This window comes from Gorilla gorilla, chromosome 7, assembly GCF_029281585.2.
Source record: "Gorilla gorilla gorilla isolate KB3781 chromosome 7, NHGRI_mGorGor1-v2.1_pri, whole genome shotgun sequence".
NCBI lineage: Eukaryota > Metazoa > Chordata > Mammalia > Primates > Hominidae > Gorilla > Gorilla gorilla.
This window is the reverse complement of record NC_073231.2, coordinates 79,874,951-79,897,185: the sequence shown is the minus strand read 5'-3', so window position 1 is coordinate 79,897,185 and position 22,235 is coordinate 79,874,951. Positions and strand designations below refer to the sequence as shown.

Sequence of the window (22,235 nt, the reverse complement as noted above, 5' to 3'; positions counted from 1 at the left end):
TCCTGACCTCAGCTAATCCACCCGTCTTGGCCTCCCAAAGTGCTGGGATTACAGGTGTGAGCCACTGTGCCTGGCAGAGTGTGTTTCTTTCAAATTGAAGACTATGGTATAGATCTGGACTGAAACAACCTGTCTTCTTCACTGCTCTTAACTGCCAAGTCTCTCCTTAAGTCTGGGCTTTCTTGTATTCATCCGATCCAACATATGTACCATTCATATTCTGATGGCTCTCAAATTTATTTATTTTTAACTTTTTTTTTTTTTTTTTGAGACGGAGTCTCACTCTGTTGCCCAGGCTAGAGTGCAGTGGCGCAATCTCGGCTCACTGCAAGCTCCACCTCCTGGGTTCACGCCATTCTCCTGCCTCAGCCTCCTGAGTAGCTGGGACTACAGGTGCCCGCCACCACGCCTGGCTAATTTTTTGTATTTTTAGTAGAGATGGGGTTTCACCATGTTAGCCAGGATGGTCTTGATCTCCTGACCTCGTGATCCACCTGCCTCGGCCTCCCAAAGTGCTGGGATTACAGGCATGAGCCACCGCGCCCGGCCTTTTTTTTTTTTTTTTTTTTTTTTTTGAGACATGGTTTCACTCCGGTAGTCCAGGCTGGAATGCAGTGAAGCAATCTCACTCACTGCAGCCTCGACCTCCCGGACTCAAGTGATCCTCCCACCTCAGACTCCCAAGTAGCTGAGACTACAGCTGTGCTCCTGCCACCATGACTGGCTAATTTTTTTTTTTTTTTTTTTTTTTAGAGAGAGGGTTTCACCATATTGCTCAGGCTGGTCTTGAACTCCTGGGTTCAAGCGATCTGCCTGCCTCGGCTTCCCAAAGTGTTGGAATTACAGGCATAAGCCACCATGTCTGGCCTGACTCTCAAATTTATATCACTAGCTGAAGCTCTCCTCCCAACTCCAGACTTAAAAAAACTGAGAGTAGAATTACCATACGATTGGGCAATCCCACTTCAGGGTAGATACACAAAATAATTGAAAGCAGGATCAATCCCAAATGTCCGTCAACAGACAAATAGATAAAGAAAATGTGGTATACAAATACAATGGGGCCAGGTGCAGTGGCTCATGCCTGTAATTCCAGCACTTTGGGAGGCTGAAGTGGGTGGATAACTTGAGGTCAGGAGTTCGAGACCAGCCTGACCAACATGGTGAAACTCCATCTCTACTAAAAATAAAATTAAAAAAAAAAATTAGCCAGGCATGGTGGCACACGCCTGTAATCCCAGCTATTTGGGAGGCTGAGGCAGGAGAATCTCTTGAACCCAGGAGGCGGAGGTTGCAGTGAGCCAAGATCACGCCATTGCATTCAAGCCTGGGAAACGAGCAAAAGCTCCGTCTCAAAATAAACATACATACATACAGTGGAATATTAGCCCTAAAAAAAAGGGAACTCTGACACATGCTACAACATGGATGAATCTGGAGGACACTGTGCTAAGTGAAATAAGCCAGTCACAAAAAGACAAAATCCGACTATTTATATGAGGTAGACTACTTGAACTCCCATTAGCAGAACGTAGAGTGGTAGAATGGTTGTTATTGGGGGTAGAGAGAAGAGAAATGAAATTTTTTTTTAATGGGCATAGAATGTCAATTTTTTAAGATGAAAAATTTCTTTCTTTCTTTCTTTCTTTTTTGTAGAGATTGGGTTCCCCCATGTTTCCCAGGCTTGGTCTCAAACTCCTGGGCTCGAGAAATCCACTTGCCTCAGCCTCCCAAATAACTAGAATTACAGGCATTAGATACCATCCCCAGCCTTGATGAAAAATTTCTGAAGATTCATAATAATGAGAATATATTTAACACCACTGAACTGTACACTTAGAAATGATTAAGATGGGCCAGGCCCAGTGGGTCATGTCAGTAATCCCAGCATTTTGGGAGGCCAAGGTGGGTAGATCACCTAAGGTCAGGAGTTCAAGAGCAGCCTGGTCAATATGGTGAAAATCCATCTCTACTAAAAATACAAAAATTATCTGGGCCTGATGGCGCGCACCTGTAGTCCCAGCTACCTGGGAGGCTGAGACAGAAGAATCGCTTGAACTGGGAGGCAGAGGTTGCAGTGAGGTGAGATCTCACCACTGCAGTCCAACCTGGGCCACAGAGTGAGACTCCGTCCCCTCTCCCCTCCACCAAAAAAATTAGCCAGATGTGGTGGTGCATGCCTGTAATCCCGGCTACTCGGGAGACTGAGGTGAGAGGATCGCTTGGACCTGGAGGCAGAGGTTGCAGTGAGCTGAGATTGTGCCACTGTACTCCAGCCTGGGCAAGAGAGTGAGACTCCATCTCAAAAAAAAAAAAAAAAAAGAACTGATTAAGATGGTATAATAAATTTTAGGTTCTACATATTCTACCACAATTGAAAACATTTTTTAAAAATAATATTTATTTTACTTTCTTTGGCTTTTTATTTTGGTGCTTGGAAATGAGCATTGATGTTGCTGGTTGTGCAGTCAACAGTTAGGGATTCACCTCTTAATGAATGGCAAACTCTTTGTAGATGTTAAAGTTGACTTTGGAAGGAAGTTGTACAGCACAGGCATGGTACTCTCCTGGGGAAAGGAGTTCTTCCCAGGCTCACAGCACTGTGCACCATGTACAGAGCACACATTTTGGGGAAATGCCCTCATACTATGAATGAATTCAAAGTTAGTATGGGGTAGGATCTAAATCTTGTGATCTCTTTCTTCTAAAGGACTACCCTTCATCAGGTTTTAAAAATTACTCCTATAATTTCTGCAGTATGAGTTTTTTCATTCTAGAATGTGAAAATACTGCCAACAATAATCTAAACACAGCCCATATTCACAGCGACAAGAAGTTCAGTGTTGGCTATAGCTCGGTCATGCTATGGGCAGGAGGCCTTCTCTAAAGATAAGTCTGCTTTGTGTCAAGCATTTCAAGCATGACTTGCTTGTTTCATCTGCCCATTTACATTCCTTGTACCTAGAAATGAATGTGATAAAAGTTTTGGTGCCTACAGGAACTATATTTACCTAGTTCATGTTGGCTTCCCACTCAGAGGGAAGTTTGATTGCCTTCCTGCACTTGAGAAGTTTAGAGAATGTGCCAGTGAATGTGCACACTCACAAGGTGTGTGTGTGTATCAGTGTTAATACCCAACAATTGAGCCTACTATTTGCTTGGGCAAAGGACACCATTTTCTCTCTAGCCTCTAATATGTGTGAAATATTTTAAGATTTCAATATTATGTACAAAGAACTAGTAGATGGTAAGAATTGTGAGAAAATATAACCATGAGAACACAAAGAGAGTAGAGCAGATGAGTGGGCTACTTCCAAGACTGGTTCTGGGGGCAGAAAAGGAGACCAGACAAAGGACTCCAAAGAGCAGTTGAGATCCTGGTGGCCAATTTAAATCCCTATCCCTAGCACTGTGGAGAACACAACACAAAAATGTATGATGTCTGGTTTCTTCTCTTTTTTTTGAGATGGAGTCTCCCTCTGTCGCCCAGGCTGGAGTGCAGTGGTGCGATCTCAACTCACTGCAACCTCCGCCTCCTGGGTTCAAGCAAGTCTCCTGCCTCAGCCTCCCGAATAGCTGGGATTACAGGTGCGCACCACCACGCCCGGCTAATTTTTGTATTTTTAGTAGAGACGGGGTTTCACCATGTTGGTCAGGCTGGTCTCGAATGCCTGACCTCGTGATCCGCCCGCCTCAGCCTCCCAAAGTGCTGGGATTACAGGGGTGAGCCACCGCGCCCGGTGGTTTCTTCTCTTATGGAATTTAATGTCGTTGACGATTAGACATGGCCACGCATTACTCAGTCTTGAATTGGGATCCCCAAAAAACCTGGGCGAGTAACAAGGGCTCAATGAATGGATAAGTGATTGAGTTAATAAATATGTGATCAGTTCCAAATGGGTAACATTTAGTTATATTTGGTGGAGATAAGTAGTCCAGTGTTTTGAAGCTAAGTGGTTATTCTTTTTTTTTTTTTTTTTTTTTTTTGAGTTTGGGTTTCGCTCTGTCACACAGGCTGGAGTATAGTGCCACAATCTCAGTTCACTGCAACATCTGCCTCCTGGGTTCATGCAATTCTCCTGTCTCAGCCTCCCGAGTAGCTGGGATTACAGGTGCGTGCCATCACCCCCGGTTAAATTTTGTATTTTTAATAGAGACGGGGTTTCACCATGTTGGCCAGGCTGGTCTCAAACTCCTGGCCTTAAGTGATCTGTCCGCCTCTGCCTCCCAAAGTGCTGGGTTTACAGGCGTGAGCTACCCGCGCCCCGCTTCCCCCACCATTTTTTTAATTTTCAAAATTTTTGTAGAAGTGGGGGTCTCGTTACGTTGCCCCGGCTAGTCTCAAACTCCTGGCCTCAAGCGATCCTCCTGCTTTGGCCTCCCAAAACGCTGGGATTACTGGCGTGAACTACCATACCCTGCCCATTATTCTTACAGATATTTTGAGGTCTAAGAATGTGGACTTTAAAGATTTCATTATCAGATTATGCATTTAGCACGGAATGACAATCTGACAGCCGTGTACAGCGTAAACCGGCGGAGAGGGCTTGGCACTAAAGGCAAACTGTCTTTTAAGAACAGGAAAAAGAAAGGTAATATATATTTTAAGGAGGTCCCATTTTAGGAGAGATAATAAGCTTGGGTTAGGCGTCCGAAGTCAGAAAATATGGTAAGAAACACACACGCAAACTCCAGCAGCCACCAGCTAGACTTGAGTAGAGAGAGCAGGTCCAAGTGGAGGTGGAAGTTGGAAAGTTGCATCTGCCAGGGAGGGCGAAGGTGGCCTACACCCACTCCTGGAGCACCCTGCTTGACGAGCAAGGTAGACGAGGCTGAGGGATACTGCTGGTGATGACGGTGGTCGTGGTGATGGTGCTGGTAGCTAACAGATCTTGAGCGTACCAGGCCCTGAGCTGAGTCCTCTAACGGGCAGAATGTCGCTGCATACGGACAGCAGCCTCAAGAGGACAAGGTGATTTAGTGACTCTAGCCTCTTCCCGCGGTGCCAGGCTGATTTCACACTCTCCGGAACACACATGCGAACCTCCGGGGAGGGAGCCAGTATCGGGTCCTAACGCAGGGAAGCGCTTCGCTTTCTGAGAGGGACGCGCCAGCGGAGGGGCAGCCAGGGCCCGGCCTCTCCTGCTCCCGCCCCGCCCCCGGCAGTGGCCCCTAGTCCGCCAGAGGGCGACTCCGCGGGTCGCCCAACCCGCGACCGGTCCACGCGGCACCCGCCTCTCCCTAGGCCCCCGCCCTGCCGGCCCGCGCGCGCCCGACGGGAGCGTGCGGGGCGGTGGGCGCAGGGTCACGTTGGGCGGCGTAGACAAAGGCGGGTGCGCGCACGTCCTGACGCAGCCTGGGCCCGCGGCGGCGGCAAGGGCGGGAGGGAGCGGTCGCCGCGGCATTTGGAGCTGCCTAGCCTCGCGGTCGGTGAGTAGGAGGGAGCTGGCTCCTTACCTCAAAGTCCCCGACCTCCGGGGAGCCGAGAGTGGGACGTGGGAGCCGGGCTTGGGCGGCCGCGCGGGGCCTGCGGTCTGGGACGCCCCGGCGACGCTGCGCCGGCGTCAGGAGGCACCATCGCCGCGCCCCGGGGATCCCCGGCGGGTGGAGCGGGTGCCCCCCGTCCGGGATGGAACGGTCCGCGCCCGCCCCGAACCCCGGCCGCCCGCCTCTCCGCTCGCCTGCCCTCCGAGCCCGGCTCCTCGGAGCCCCTCGCCTCCCCCAAGTCCCAGGTGTGCGCAGCCCCCCCGCCCCGGGAGTCCGGGGATGTGGGTGGCGAGGGCTGCTGGGCGTTGGAGCACCAGGAAGCGCCTTCCCCTGTCATTCCCCTTCCTGTGTTCTCTGGCTGCCGTGAGATGCATGTCTTTACCCTCTCTTTCTCCAAATGCATGCTCCCATTTTTCTTTAGGATTTCTTAACTCCCGAAATCCCTTGCCTTTCCTTTTTTATTTCAGCACCCTCTGAGGCATCCTTCTCCCACTGGGGCTTGTTTATTTCCTCGCTTTCCATGTCACAGAGGGCTGAAGTTTAGCTGTTCAGAAGTTGCAGAAAATAGCTTATAGGAGACATACGGTGTAGCACGATGGAAATAAGTTCCATCCTCTGCCAAGTATTGCCATGGTTCTTCTCATTGATAACCTTGAGGTCATTTGAGAAATTTTGTTTCTGGTCCATTTTCCTTAATTTTGGCTGAACTTTGAGGAGCTCTCCTTAGTTTCATGTCTTGTAGATTCTATCTCAATCCAAGGGAAATGGTGTGAAGAGCAGTTATACCATACCAAAGTCTCCAGACAAAATCCTGTAATAATGCCAATCAAATATACTTCTCTCTTTGAAAGAGATGTGCTTTTCTTTTTTTTTTTTTTAACTTTTGTATTTTGGAGAATTTCAGACACAGGGAAATAGATGGAATAGGGAACCAGCATGTACTTGTTCTGGCCTCCTCAGCCACTTAACTGTGGCTATTCCTGTGCCATCCACACCCCACCCATTTCCCCTCCCGTATGTCTCAGGGAGAACTTGATGCAAGATGAGTCTGTCAAAAGTAGCTTCAGTTCCATAATGAAAACCACCATATGAAGTCATAAGGTGCTTTTTGTTTTGGAACACAGCCTACTCTTATGAGGTCTTCAGCTAAGAAACACAGTAGAGTTGAAGAAAGAGCACAGCAAAAGGTATCTTAACATGATAGAACAGGTTAAAAGAAAAAGTATGGCTGGGCGTGGTGACTCACGCCGGTAATCCCAGCACTTTGGGAGGCCGAGGCGGGCGGATCACCTAAAGTCAGGAGTTCAAGACCAGCCTGGCCAACATGGTGAAACCCTGCATATACTCAAAATACAAAAATTAGCCGGATGTGGTGGCAAATACCTGTATTCCCAGCTACTTGGGAGGCTGAGGCCGGAGAATCGCTTGAACCGAGGAGGCAGAGGTTGCAGTGAGCCGAGATTGCGCCACTGCACTCCAGCCTGGGCGACAGAGCGAGACTCGTCTCAAAAAAAAAAAAAAAAAAAAGGAAAAGAAAAAAAGTGTTTCAGATCTGGATGAGAACATTCGGAACGTCCTGTTCAATGTTTTCATTTTTTTCTGAGCCCTTGAGGTCCAGAGAAGTTCAGTGACTTGTCCAGAGCCGCAGGTATTAAGAGGCTGAAATCTCGCCTCTGCCTCCAGGCTGCGGTTCCACTGACCCATACTGCTTGCCTTCAGGAAAGAGAAATGGTGTAGGAGGGCTGTGGATGAAGACGCTTACATTCATGAAGGATTTGGATAGGCGAACATGAGCTTTTCCACCAAATTTCAGAATTTTAAGAAATGCCTTAAATTATTTCTTAAAAATCAATTTGGGGCAGACGAGAAGTTCTGATAATAGTTTTTAGGGAACATGATAAAATTCTGACCTCAGAAGTGGTATACCAGTTTGAGAAGAAGAACAAGCTATAAACGGTGTAGATAACATTCACGGCTATTTAAGAAAGAGTTACTAAGGGAAACCAGAATGACTTAAGAATGTTACTCTTCTTTTTCTGAGAGAACAATAGCATCATCTCAGAAAGCCTTTCATGCCATTAATAGGTAAGAATCTGGGCTTCTTGGACCATGGGTTAGACTTTCTTACAAAACCATAATATGCATTTCCTAGCAAAATTTATGCTATTACATTTCCTTATCTTAACAAAGACTGGTAAATTCAGTACTTATTCCTCAATTTTCCTACCCTTAAAATGGGGATATTCTGCCTCTCCAAGGAATGCTGGGAACAAGCAAGTCCTCATGTTAGGGGTCTTTGAGTTTTCATGGAAGTTTAGGTTATTTATATGATGACATAGTTGTCAACTTACTTTCAGGATGGACTTTCCTTTTGTGAGTTTGTGACCTAAATACAATAGTTGTTATGCATGTCCAGTTTATGGAAGTAAACCACTGCAATAACAGCATTTGAGTGTCATGGTAAATCATTACCCCTAAAGATAGAGGAGGGAGGAGGAGGCAACTGTTGTGTGTCTATTTTGTGTTTGGTGTGAGGAGTGCTGTGGCTAGGCTCTTCAGAGGCTAGCCTAACTTGCTAAGTGGTTTCTGCTAAAGAAAAACCCACTTTTCTTGTGTGTGCTTGTCACCAAAAGTTAGCTTTTATTAAAAACAAAACAAAACTCTCTAAGCTATCTGGAGATTATTTGGCCCTGGTTAAACATGAACTGTACTGCAGAGTTGTTTGTTTGGGTACAGTAGAACCTCATTATGACGTGTCTTTTACTTTCTACTGTGTCATTGTGCTCATGGGGAGAACTTGACGGAATATCATCCGTTCCATGTATCACTAAACCATGTAATAGCGTACACTATGATTAAGGCTTTTTAAGAGAATAGAATTTTAGAGTTAGAGGGAGTCTTCCAAGTGCTGAGAGTTTCCCCTGAGTCCTTTAATGTACTCTTTCACCTTTGAAACACATGCAGACACGTACACATGCCACACAAACACAGAGTCTCATCTAGGGCTCTCTTCATTTTGCCTTGTACAATCTTAGTATGTTTGGATCCCACCTCCAGTTAATTTGTAAGCCAAAGATCTGCAATAATAGAAAAATGCTTTGTAAAACAGCAGTGTAATACATTTGCACTTGACTTTTATTTATTTGTTTTATAGAGATGGTCTTGATCTGTGGCCCAGGCTGGAGTGCAGTGGCATGATCAAGGCTCACTGCACCCTCAGCCTCCCTGGCTCAAACAGTCCTCCCGCCTCAGCCTCCCAAAGGGTCGGAATTACAGACATGAGCCACCATGCCAGGCCTTTGTTGACTTTTTTTTTTTTTTTTTGAGACAGAGTCTTGCTCTGTCGCCCAGGCTGGAGTGCAGTGGCGCAATCTCGGCTCACTGCAAGCTCCGCCTCCCGGGTTCACACCATTCTCCTGCCTCAGCCTCCTCAGTAGCTGGGATTACAGGCGCCTGCCACCACGCCCGGCTAATTTTTTTTTTGTATTTTTTAGTAGAGACAGGGTTTCACCATGTTAGCCAGGATGGTCTCAATCTCCTGACCTCGTGATCCGCCCGCCTCGGCCTCCCAAAGTGCTGGGATTACAGGCATGAGCCATCGCACCCGGCCAACTTGTTTGAATTAAAAAAAAAAAAAATGATCAGGAAGCTTAAATCAAGGGAAGTTCAATAATTTTTTTTTTTTTTTTTTGGGAGACTGAGTCTTCCTCTGTCGCCCAGGCCTGAGTGCGATGGCGAGATCTCGGCTCTCTGCAACCCTCCACCTCCTGAGCTCAAATGATTTTCCTACCTTAGCCTCCCGAGTAGCTGGGATTACAGGCATGTGCCACCACGCCCAGTTAATTTTTGTATTTTTAGTAGAGATGGGGTTTCACCATGTTGGCCAAGCTGGTCTCGAACTCCTGACCTCAGGTGATCCACCCGCCTCAGCCTCCCAAAGTGGTGGGATTACAGGCATGAGACACTGCACGTGGCCGAAGCTGAATGATGTATTCAGGGACACATAGACTAGACAGTAAGAGTTGCACCTGGAACCTAAGGGCAGTCCTGGTTCCAGATCTAAGCCCTTTCTGCTGTACCATTTTCTTCACCTCGGAGAAATAGGGTGGGAAAGTACACACACACACACACACACACACACACACACACACACACACACACACACACATCTTTCTTTCTTTGCCAGTTGAAGATACAGTATTTTCAGAGTCTCCTTTAAAAATTTTTGATCAGTGCTGTCCCATAGAAATATTATATATGCTATATACACAATTTTAAATTTTATAATAATGCTTTTTTAAAAAGCACAAAGAAATAGATAAGGTTGATTTAATCATTCCACAAGGGGAGAGAGAGTGTGTGTGTGTGTGTGTGTGTGTGTGTGTGTGTGTGTGTGGGTGTGGGTGTATCTCAAAACATCACATTGTGCCCCATACATATGTAAAATTATGTATCAATTTTTAAGAAATTGACAAACAGTAATTTTACGTATTTATAGTGTACAGTAATATTTGCCCACATGGATAGAATGTGTAATGATAAAATCAGAGTATTTAGGATATCCAGCACCTGAAACATACATCATTTCTTTGTGTTGGGAATATTTCAAATCTACTTAACATTTCAAATTAAAATATACAAGAAATTGGCCTGACGTGGTGGCTCATGCCTGTAACCCTAGCACTTTGGGAGGCCAAAGTGGGTAGATCACTTGAGGTCAGGAGTTTGAAATCAGCCTGGCCAACATGATGAAACCCCTTCTCTACTAAAAATACAAAAAAACTAGCCGGGTGTGGTGGCCTGTGCCTGTAATCCCAGGTATGAGGGAGGCTGAGGCACGAGAATTGCTTGAACCCTGGAGGCAAAGGATGCAGTGAGCAGAGATCGCACCACTGCACTCCAGCCTGGGCCACAAAATGAGACTGTCTCAAAAAAAAAAAAAAATATATATATATATATATATATATATATATGTACAAGAAATTGGTAACTATAGTCATCCTACTTTGCTATTGAATACTGGAACTCATTCGTTCCATTTAAGTTTTTTTCTATCCATTAACCAAGCTCTCAACATCCACCCTTCCCAGCCTCTGGTATCTATTATATTCTACTGTCTACCTCTATGAGATCATTTTTAGCTCCTATATATTGACTTTGATTTGAAAGTCAATTTAAATTTTTTAAAAAAAATTTATTATAAAGTAGAAACAGGTGAAAATAATTTTAACAATATATTTTATTTAACCTAGTTTATCCAGAATATTACTTTGAAACGTAATCAATATAAAAATTATTAATGGGATATTTTACATGCATTTTTTTCATGCTAAGTCATTGAACTCCAGTGTGCATTTTACATTCACAACACATTTTAAGTGCTCCAAGGTCACACGTGGTTAGTGGCTGCTCTGTTGGACTGCAGAGAATCACTGTCAGTGGAACATAAAGATGAAGGAATGTTTTATTTTGCTTAGTAATGTTCAGGTCTGAAGTTAGAGTTTGTGGTTGTGGTCATTGGTTTTTTCTTTCATGTTTTAGTGATTTTCTTTGCACAATTAGAAGTATTTTGAATTTGCAGAGAGATGAACAAAAAAGTCTGATGTCACGAATTTGTGCGCTTGTGATGAAAAGGTTTCATTTTTTAAGACAGGGTCTTGCTCTGTTGCTCAGGCTGGAGTGCAGTGGCACTGTCATGGCTCACTGCAGCCTCAGCCTACTGGACTCAGGTGGTCCTCCTACCTAAGCCTCCCAAATAGCTGGGATTACAGGAATGCACCACCACGCCCAGCTAATTTGTGTATTTTTAGTAGAAATGGGGTCTCTCCTTGTTGTCCAGGCTGTTGTTGAACTCCTGGCCTCAAGTGATCCGCCCGCCTCGGCCTCCCAGAGTGCTGAAATTACAGGTGTGAGCCACTGCGCCTGGCCAGTGATGTGTGTAAATTTAAAAGACTGTATTGGTGAAGATGTGGAACAAGTGAGACTTCCCTACGCTGCTAGTGGGAATACAAAATGGTACAACCCATTTTGGAATTTGTCATTCCACTCCTAGGTGTTTACCCAAGAGAAATGAAGTATATGTCCATACAAAGACTTGTAGATAGCAGTTTTATTTCTAATAGCCTCAAACTGGAACAACCTTAGTGTCCATCAGTAGGGGAATGGATGAAGAAACGGGTATATCCATATACTGGAATACAGCTCAGCAATCAAGAGGAATAAACTGTTGACACATGCAGCAACATGGATGGTTCTCCGTATAATTATGCTGAGTGAAGTAAATTGGATAAAAAGATTTTTTGAACAAGAAAAAGGCCAGGAGGTTGCTTCTAATTACATGTGCAGTACTCAGATGTCAAGAACTGGTATTGAAATTGAGCCATCAGAGCAGTGTTCAGGTCGAATAATGAATTGTCTTGGGTCTTAAAGCTCCAGCAAATCAAATTATCATCATCAAAATAGCCTCTTTTTTTTTGGTTTTGTTTTCTGTTTTTTGTTTTGCCAGCTTCAAGAGATGGTTCCGTTGCTTTGGGGTGAACTTGGTACCAGTGCCATGTTACTTATCCAGTTCTAACTCAAGAAAGTTCTGGAGGGCATAATAATCTTAGATAAGACCAAGGCCCCGAACCTGACCATGTTCTGTCTTCTCTGTGGGTTGAATCATCCTTTGGCCAGTTGGATCCTGGCTTTGTCTTGGGTAATTTATTTTATCCAGGATTGATGCCAGCTATGTGTGTTCTGGGTTTTTAGCACTTCAGGTTCATGTCAACTGAGTCGCTCTGAGAGCTGCCCTGTTTGGAAACATTATGCACTTTCCCCACTAAGCAGCAGCTTCCTATTCAAGCAAATTTCTTACACTCTACCAGTCCCGATACACTCGACGTTAAATTGAGCATAGCACACATTTCCTCATGCCTGTGTGTGCATGTTTGTTTACATTACAGTTGGGGCATTTGGTGGGCCTATGTTCTGACAGTAAACTAGGAGAAATGGATGCTTTTTTCTGAATTGTAATCCACCCTAAAGCAAGTGAGGAGTCAGCCTGGGAAGCAAGAAGTGCACTCGACTGGGCATCAGATGGGCGTGTTAGTCCTGCCTCTGTTACCAGCCAGTTTCGTAACTTGTCCCCATCATCAAACCCTTCCAAGGCTCAGTTATTTGAGCCATAAAATGAAGAGGTTGGACTAGAATTCTGAAAGATTAACTACTAAAGTTGTGGTTTGTCATCATTTTTTTATTATTGCCTCCAGCTTTATGGTGATGATTAGTAGTAGAAGCTTCTATTTATAGAGGATTTTGTGCCAAGCACTACACTGACAGCTTGATAGGCATCATGTTCAGTCTTGACAACAATACCACAGGATATGTATTATTCGCAATTTACAGATGAGAAAACTGAAGCATGGAATGTGACTTTTTTGAGATCAGACAGTCAGAAGGTAGGGAAGGCTGGTTTTGAATGTAGCTTGTCTGATACCCTGTATGTTTGGCCATCCTGCTTTACTGCTTCCCTGACATTCTGCAATTTTAAATAAAGACGTAAGGACAAAAAACTTGTTTCAGGAAGGATTTTTAAAAGACTTCCAGTCTAATCACCATAATGTATCTGCCACTCTGCAGAATGCAGTTGTAGGTGAAGGTCTCCCTATACAGCCTATTCTTTTTGAACAACTTAATCTTAGATTCTTTTAAAAATAGCTTTATTGAGATACAGTTCACCTAATGAAAGTGTACAGTTCACTGGGATTTATTATGTTCACAGATGTGTATAGTCATCAACAGAGTCAGTTTTAGAACATTTTCGTCACCTCAGAAAGAAACCTTTTAGCTATCACTCTTGTATCTCCCCACTCTCACCAGCTCTAAAGTAACCAACAATCTACTTTCTGTCTGTGTAGATTTGCCTATTTTGTATAAATGGAATCAATATGTGGTCTTTTCAGTGGGTTTCATTCACTTAGTGTGATGTTTTGAAGATTCATCCATGTTATAGCGTCTATCATTTCTTCATTTTTATGGCCAAAGGTTCCATTGTATGGATACACCACATTTTGTTTATCCAGTCATCAGTTGATGGACATTTTGGTTGTTTCCGTCTTTTGGCTGTTCTGAATAATGCCATTGTAAGCATTCATGTGCAATTTTTTCAGTGTAGACAGTTTGTCTTTCTCTTGGGTATGTACTTAGGAGTAGAATTGCGAGGTACATGGTAACTTTGTTTAACCATTCTCCGAGCTTCACTGTCTTACATTCCCACCAGCAAAGCGTGAGGGTTGAATTCTTAGTATTGAGCTAGAATTTGCACCCCATACCTGCCAACCATAGCACCAGTTCCCTTGCTTCATGTGTCCCAAGCAAATCCGCTTTTTCTAGGTGACAGCCAGCCCGGTCTGACCTGAGTGCTCTCCAGTACTGAAGGGCTTCCACCAGCTTTCATGTCCTGGGATGTCGTTCTAGAGCCTCACCACCTCTCTTATGAATGTGATCCCCCTCCTTTTTTTTAGAGAACTAGATGCCTTTTACGTATGGGTAATTTGTGCTCAGAGATGGTTGTCTTCTCAGTTTCAGTTGTGCTTTGTCAGTTAACTGGTAAGAACCCTTAACCCAGTAGTCTCAACTGGCTACACATTAGAATCACTCGAGTGTCTTAAGAACAAATCCAGATTGTACCTGCAGAGATTCTAATTTATTTCGTCTGGGCTGAGGCCCAGTGATGCAAATAAGCATCCTGGGTGGAGAACCAGTGCAGCCTTTAGTGGCCAGGGCTGGGTTTAGTGGCTCTGGCTGAGTCTCTGAGGGCCCACGTGGCTCATGCCCCTGCCATCTGTGCATGGATACCAACTGTCCTGATTCAGAATTACTGTGAGAGTCTCAGTTTTTACTAATGCATTTACACAGAGTGCCATCTTGAAGCCTTAAGCATTTATGTTCCTGTTTTCTGGAGAGTCTCATTTGCCCCCAGTATGCTCTGCAGACACTGGCTGTGGCCATGTTTGCCTCCCTGTCAGGCCATGTGAACTTTCTGAATGAGAAAGCATGCTCCAGCCATTTCAGAGGCATATAAACACCTTTAGGCAAAAGTGGTAGTTGAAAACCTCATTAGTGTAATGTCATTACTTCTTGGGAAATACGTTCAAATTCCCCTTCTCCTTCCTAGTGACAGGGGCTTAGATGAATAGTATTCCATTATATCCTCTGTTGGGAGACGTTGATGTTTGTTTTGATATTACAGACAATGCCGCAGTCAGTAACCCAGCACATATTATCATTTTGCTCATGCTTTAAAATACAGGGTTTATATACCTCTGCACTACTGACATTTGGGGCTGGACAGTTCCTCATTGTGTGGGAGCTGTCCTGTGCATTGTAAGATGTGCAGCATCATCTCTGCCCTGCGCACTGCACTAGATGCCAGTAGTAGCACTCCCATCCCAAGTCGTGGCAGCCAAAAATCCCTGCAGATATTGCCAGATGCTCCCCAAGGGTGTAAACAAATCACCCTTGGTTGGGAACCACTGGTCTGATTTATCCTTAGGATACATTTCTAGAAGTGGAATTGCTGGATCTAAGGTTATGTACATTTAAAATTTTGATGGCAGTCGCTAAATTGTTCTTTGTAGAGGTTGAACCCATTTTACGCTCCAACCAGCAGTATTTGAGGATGTTTTTCCATTCTCACTAGTGCAGTGGTTTATCAGAATTTCTTTGCCATCTCTCTGTAGTTTCAATTCGAATTTCTCCGTTTTACGACTAACCTTTTTATTGAACACTTACTGCTTGCTAGGCAAGTTGTGTTTTTTGGCCTGTGGATTTTGTGTCATACGTTATAATGCTTTCCTCTCTAAGCCTTCTTGAAGTTTGGTACCTAGGACTGAAGACTGAGTTTCTTCTGATTCTAATGAAATGATAATCCCTGAGTTGGGATGTGTCACAGAGAGCCAACTGAAAAGTATTTGATTCTGCATTTAGGAGTGATAATAGTCCCAGTCCAATACCTTGTGATTGGGAGAGAATTGGTATAGATGCCTTGATTTAAATTAAGTTCTGTTCTGTTCTGTTCTTTTTTCTTTTCCTTTTCCTTTTCCCTTTCCTTTTCTCTCTTCTCTCTTTTCTCTTCTTTTCTTTTCCTTTCCTTTTGTTTTGTTTTCTTTTCCAGGAGTGTATTTTCCTTGTCAACAGTCATCATAGTTTGAAATTATGACTTTTTGTGTGCTTGTTTCCGGATGGGCATATCTTTTCACCGCTGAACAACAGCTAACACCTGGTGTACTGTCTGGCACACACTGTGTGCCCAGTGAGTATTTGTTGAATGAATGAACTAGACACTCCAAGAACTGAGGCCATTAGGGGGCCTAAAGGCCCAGATTTGCCATTCCATGGGTTGAAGAGTTAGGTTAGCTTAGTGATGGGCTCTGTTGCCTTCTTGGAATGGAGGCAGCTTCCTTCCTAAAAGACTCAGAACTAGCTGATTCTCTGGAATGTTTGGCCTGTGGGGGAACATTGGCCCTGATGATTCTGGGTGAGTTTGGTTGGAACCCATCTGTGGACGTTGAGGGAATAAGTGAATATTCCTCTGAATGAATGGCTTCCCCAGCTCACATTCTTAAGGGGTCATGCTTATATTTACTTGAGGCAAAGTGATAGTCTCTCGTAAAAGAACGGTTATCTAGAAATTGTGGTTTGATTGAGTTCTGATGTGAACAGTTTTGATATTTCCAGACATCAAAGTCTGTATTAAGGGGACCTTAAGCCACCAGTTACCTCTGGCTTTAATGATTTTTCAGTTTCCAAACACTACCGATTTGATAAACTCAGTTGGCTTGCTCTTTCCTCTACTTCTAAGAATTTGTGTGAGCGTTGTTTAGTGTTGGCCAAATAACTTGTTAGGCCAGTTTGGTGTTCTCTGTCCTGGAGGCTGGCATTCAGCAAAAGGAACTCCGGGTGGGGTGTGGCGGGATGGGATGGGGTGGGATGGGATGGGACTGGGAGAGCCAGCAGGGGGCCTCTGAGCGGAGGAAAGACTAGCAAGGTCATGAGTGCAGACTCTTCCTATAAGGGGCAGATAGTGAGTATTTTAGGGTCTGTATCTGTAAGGGGCAGATAGTGAGTATTTTAGGGTTTGTCAAATCTTCTTTGTTTTTTGCATCTGTTTAAAAGAGTCTAAGAATGTAAGAACTCATGAGTCTTTGTGAAAAAGACTGTAGCCAGATGTGGGCTGTGAGTGGCCAACCCCTGAACTAGGTGAAGAAATTGGTTTATTGCTGCAGGTGTTTACTGGTTTGAGGACATGAACCCAGAATAACCTTGGGAATTCTTAGTTGTGATCCTTAGAGGAGTGATCTACACTCTGGCATGGGGGTCAAAGTGACCCTGGTGTCAGTCACCTTGGGTCTGTGGAACTCAGGGTAACCCTGGCCAGTAGGACAGAGGCCCTGGCTGCCTCTTTCCCATGGCAGTGCTGTCCACAGGGAGTGGAGAGACAGCAATGGTGGAGGAAAGGAGATGTTGCCCTGGACAGGCCTGAGAACTTCGGTAACTCAGGTGCCTGAACTACCTCTAGAACACGGTTAGAAAACTGGCATGTACGAGCGTTTATCAAAACACAGGAGCATGTCTGTATCTTGGATTCTGAGACCACCACCAAATTCTGATAATGGAGTCCAGATCTTGATGGTTTTCTCTAATCACAAGAAGTTCTGTAGAGCAGGCTGGCTTGAAGAAAGTGCTACTTCTTTTTTTTTTTTTAAGGAGTCCCATTCTGTCACCCATGCTGGAGTCTTCCCAGGTTCAAGCAATTCTCCTGCCTCAGCCTCCTGAGTAGTTGAGATTACAGGCATGCGCCATGATGCTTGGCTAATTTTTGTATTTTTAGTAGAGATGGGGTTTCACCATGTTGGCCCGGCTGGTCTCAAACTCCTGACCTCAGGTGATCCACCTGCCTCAGCCTCCCAAAGTGGGATTACAGGCGTGAGCCACCATGCCCAGCCAGTGCTACTTCATTTTAAAGCATGTAGTTTGGGAGACAGGAAGAAGTAGGGGTTACAGAGCAGGGGCCTGGAGACGGATGCTCTTGTCCTGCTTCCAACTCTCTGCAACCCTGGGTGACTTGAGTCCCTTAATCTTCCCAACCTCAGTGTCCTCACCTGTAGATCAGGATGACAATGACTCCACCGTACAGCCATCGTGAGGATTACTTGAGGGTGGTATATGTGAAATGCTCCTTAGCGCAGTGCTGGGCATGTTGTAAGCACTCAGTCAATGTTAGCAATCACAGTGACAGTGTGAAAGTGGAAGGAAATGTAAGAAGTGGCCATCAGAACTAGGAACTAGGGTTCATGACCCAGCACCACTGAATAGCATGTCCTTGTAGACTAGAGCATTTTGTCTTCAGAAATGTGTGAATGTCATGGAGCCGTACAGAGGAACTGGGTCTGCAGCTACCTCTCTCAGCTTCCTGATGTGTAAAATGGAAATCATACAGATTGATGGGCTGGGGTAAACAAACGAGGTAACAAGGGAAGGGCCTTGAGTTCTATGAAACTATAACAGGACGAGCCACAGTCAAGAACCCCTCAGACACCAAGTTGTAGAAGGAAAGGGTTTTATTCAGCTGGGAGCATTGGCGGACTCACATCTCCAAAAACCGAGCTCCCTGAGTGAGCAATTCCTGTCCCTTTTAAGGGCTTACAACTCTAAGGGGGTCCACATGAGAGGGTTGTGATCGATTGGGCAAGCATGGGGTACGTGACTGGGGGCTGCATGCACCAGTAATCAGAATGGAACAGAACGGGACAGGGATTTTCACGATGCTTTTCCATACAATGTCTGAAATCTATAGATAACACAAGAAGTTAGATCAGAGGTTGGTTTTTAACTACCAGGCCCAGGGTGTGGTGCTGGGCTGCCTGTGGATTCCATTTCTGCCTTTTAGATTTTATACTTCTTTCTTTGGAGGGAGAAATTGGGCATAAGACAATATGAAGGGTGGTCTCCTCCCTTAAAACATTGCGCAGATTTTAAGGCGAAGTCAGTAGTTGTTAATTTCCTCCCTTTGAGAACCTCACTCATTAGTGGGAGTTCTCACTTTCTTCCTCACTACCCATGTCTTCTTGCAAGACAGATCGATAGTGATTCATATAGTACACTTATGCTGAAGCATTTTGGTGAACTAAGGTAACGATGAAGCTTTTTATCATTTGAAGAAGTACAGGTAGCAAACAAGGGAGTAGTAAGCAGGTTCCTATTACTATTGTAACTCCTATTATAAGAGTTTTAAATCCTCCTAGCACTGGGAACCATTTTCCAAACATGGTCCCAGGATCAAATCCATGCCACACTTGCATTGGCACATGTGCCAGTTTTGTCATATCTCTATGTCTTCAACTACTTGCCCTTGATCATCTACGTGTAGACAGCAATTACTAAGGTTAAATTCCCGATAGACCCTTCCTTCAGCTGCTAGCAAGTAGTCAAGAGCCAATCTATTTTGATAGATAGCATTTCTCATCTGAGTTTATTGCCGGGCCAGAATAGTCAAGGCTTTGCCAGTTTTATTAGTGATTATTTCTAAGACAGCTTGTAACCATTTGATTCGGTTGAGCATGTAAATGGCAGTCCAGTATCCCTACGAGCCATCTTGTGCCCAATTAGCAGGCCCATAATATGGTATGATTCTCTTAGGGGGCCATTTATCATCTTTCCAATTTCCTATAGCTATGCTTCTTTTTTCGCAGGAAGCATAGACAGGGAAGCCCAGGAGTTTACCTGTTTTTATGGGCAGTAGGAAGAAAGATGGTTTAATAGTGCCAATAACACAACTACCTACCCACTGGTTGGGTAATTTGGCATAAGCTCTATGCCCACATATCCAGTATAATGCAGTGGGGGCTGTCCAGTCCCGGTGGGACTCCGCGTGGGTCCATGTGGTTTGCAACTTTGGGAATTTACTAAATGGATTTCTCTCTGTGTGATTTGAACTCCACCAAGTGACTGTTTTTGTGGTACCATTATACAGTTTCTGTCCTAGACAACTAAGTTGTCCTATGGGGTGAGTGAATTCTTTGCCTTCTCTAGCTATACAATATTGTCCAAAAATTGAGGCTTTTAGGACCCAGAAATTATCAGGGTGATTCTTTTGAGCCAGGAATTCATCAGGAACTGGGTCTGTAGGTACTAATTCTCGGGCTTCTCATGGCCATTGATCTCCCATTACAGTTCCTCAACATACATAACATGAAGTGACATTGAGAGACTGGGCTAAATGCTCAGCTAATTGCAAAAACGAATTTCATGTTTTTCCTGGAATTTCTGGTACTAGCGCATTTAGTTCATCATAGAAAGTTTGAAACACTGGCTCAGGAGAGTGTTTGTAAACTTATTCTCGAACTAAGATATTTACTTGAGGATCCAGTCCAGCCCCATCGATTCCTAAGGTCACACGCTTCGCTTTTTTCCCGTGAGGATCAAGGGGATTGGTTATTACTAGCTCTAAGGGGTTACATTGTCCCTTAGTACAGGAAGGGCCACTTTTTCCTTTCTGAAGGTGGACTGGATCCTTTTCATTTTTTATCCATGTGGCCCAAATGACACAAGACTAGCATCCACGTTCATTTCCACACAGTCCTAATTCATAACAAATATACTTATTTTTGATCATATAGCCGTTTTCCCCATCAAAAGAGCCACATCCTCTTCCTAACTTATTGCTATTAATGACAGCACAGACATCAAATTTCAAGATTATGCATTTGGGCACCTTTTTTTTTTCTGTTCTGGCTAACACTTTACTTGTATCACTTACGGGTCCCCACCAGTCTTCAGTCCTTAATATTATTTCAAAAACTGTGGACATGGGAGGCTCAGAGGGGTTATAACACACATCAGGCTGGTCACTTCCTGGGCTACATACCTTGTACTGTGTGGCATTATACAAACAAGTCCTTTTTAGAGTTCCAGCACATTTATAATAACTATAGAACAAAAAGACAGTTTTAACTTTTTGACTGGATGTATACACTGGGAATAGTCCTTAGTTTGAGGAAGTTCAGTTGAAGTCCCTACTGTACAAGTCCAAAATTTAAGGAAAATAAGTCCCACGGTGAGTTTCCTCATGCTTCGGCCGTGTGTGGACCAGTCAGCCTCAGGTGTGACTGGGACTATGGCCCACGACTCTGGAGGAGGTGTTGCTTTCTTGACTCGGGTGTGATGAGTCCATCCCTTTTTCGCTGTACAAACAGCAGTCTCTGTGGTTAACAGCACAAGGTAGGGTCCTTCCCAGGCTGGGTCTAGTTTCTCTTCTTTTCACCCTTTGATGAGAATGTGATCTTCAGGCTGGTGCTGGTTTACCAGAAATTCTAGGGGTGGTACTGAAAGGAGCCGGGCACATTCCTCAGCCCTGGGCTCAAAACAAACAAGCCCAGTACAAACACATCCCATCTTCCCATCTCACCACATATCGCCATATATCTCTCAAACTTCCTGAGCCCAGTACAAACACCACCAGGAAAGTCTCCGATAAGGGGACAGCCGTTCAAAGTTTTACTGAAAAAGCGGGAACCAAAAGAATTCCTTTGTTCCCCTGTAACTCTCAGGCTATAAAAAGCAAACACTCGCATTGTTCAGGGCCCTCTTGTATGCTGTGGAATGGAGGGACCAGGTTCGAACTTGTAGTAAAGATCCTTGCCGCTTGGCTTTGACTCTGGACTCTGGTGGTCTTCTTTGGGGAACTAATGGTCTGGGCATAACATCTGGGGGCCCGTCCGGGATTCCCCAAGCCCACCAGACCCCTGGTCAACGGATCTGCTAGGATCGATCTACTGATAGGTGAGCTGGCTCGTCTCCGTTTGTCTGTCTGTGTCTGTTGTCTGTTCTGAATCCGAATCTGTGACTCGCGAGGTCTGAAACTAGAGCTGGCACAGTCCTGGCGGACGCGCTATAGGACGGCCAGCGGAGACCGGTGGGAGACGTCCCCTGGCTCTCATCTGATCTATATTGCGGTCTGAGCTGCCCCGGCTTGGCGGGCAGCAGCTGTCTCTGATCTGAGCTGCCCCGGCTTGGCGGGCAGCAGCTGTCTCTGATCTGAGCTGCCCCGGTTTTGGCGGGCAGCAGCTGCCTCTGATCCGGGCTGCCTCAGCGCGACCGCGACCCAGGCAGCTAACTCTGACCCGGGCTTCCGGTGCGCGCTTGCGGTCTGAACTGCCCCGGTTAGGCGGGCAGCAGCTGCCTCTAATCTGGGCTGCCTCAGCGCGACCGCGACCCAGGCAGCTAACTCTGACCCGGGCTTCCGGTGCGCGCTTGCGATCTGAACTGCCCCGGTTTGGCGGGCAGCAGCTGCCTCTGACCTGGGCTGCCTCAGCGCGACCGGGACCCAGGCAGCTAACTCTGACCCGGGCTTCCGGTGCGCGCTTGTGATCTGAACTGCCCCGGTTTGGCGGGCAGCAGCTGCCTCTGACCTGGGCTGCCTCAGCGCGACCGGGACCCAGGCAGCTAACTCTGACCCGGGCTTCCGGTGCGCACTCGCGATCTGAACTGCCCCGGTTTGGCGGGCAGCAGCTGCCTCTGATCTGGGCTGCCTCAGCGCGACCGCGACCCAGGCAGCTAACTCTGACCCGGGCTTCCGGTGCGTGCTTGCGATCTGAACTGCCCCGGTTTGGCGGGCAGCAGCTGCCCCTGACCTGGGCTGCCTCAGCGCGACCGCGACCCAGGCAGCTAACTCTGACCCGGGCTTCTGGTGCGTGCTTGCGATCTGA

At 45.5% G+C, this 22,235-nt stretch overlaps 1 protein-coding gene across 9 annotated transcripts in view; it reads left to right on the top strand.

The window, feature by feature from the left end:
- Positions 1-5,164: 5,164 nt before the first annotated feature.
- Positions 5,165-22,235, top strand: part of GPAT4 (glycerol-3-phosphate acyltransferase 4) — a 52,808-nt gene continuing 35,737 nt past the window's right edge. For 3 of the 9 annotated variants that reach the window (XM_063709317.1, XM_063709316.1, XM_063709310.1), the window contains exon 1: positions 5,212-5,430. The gene's annotated coding sequence lies outside the window, so the exon portion shown is untranslated. The other 6 variants (XM_063709313.1, XM_063709314.1, XM_063709309.1 and 3 more) reach the window with 6 other exon arrangements.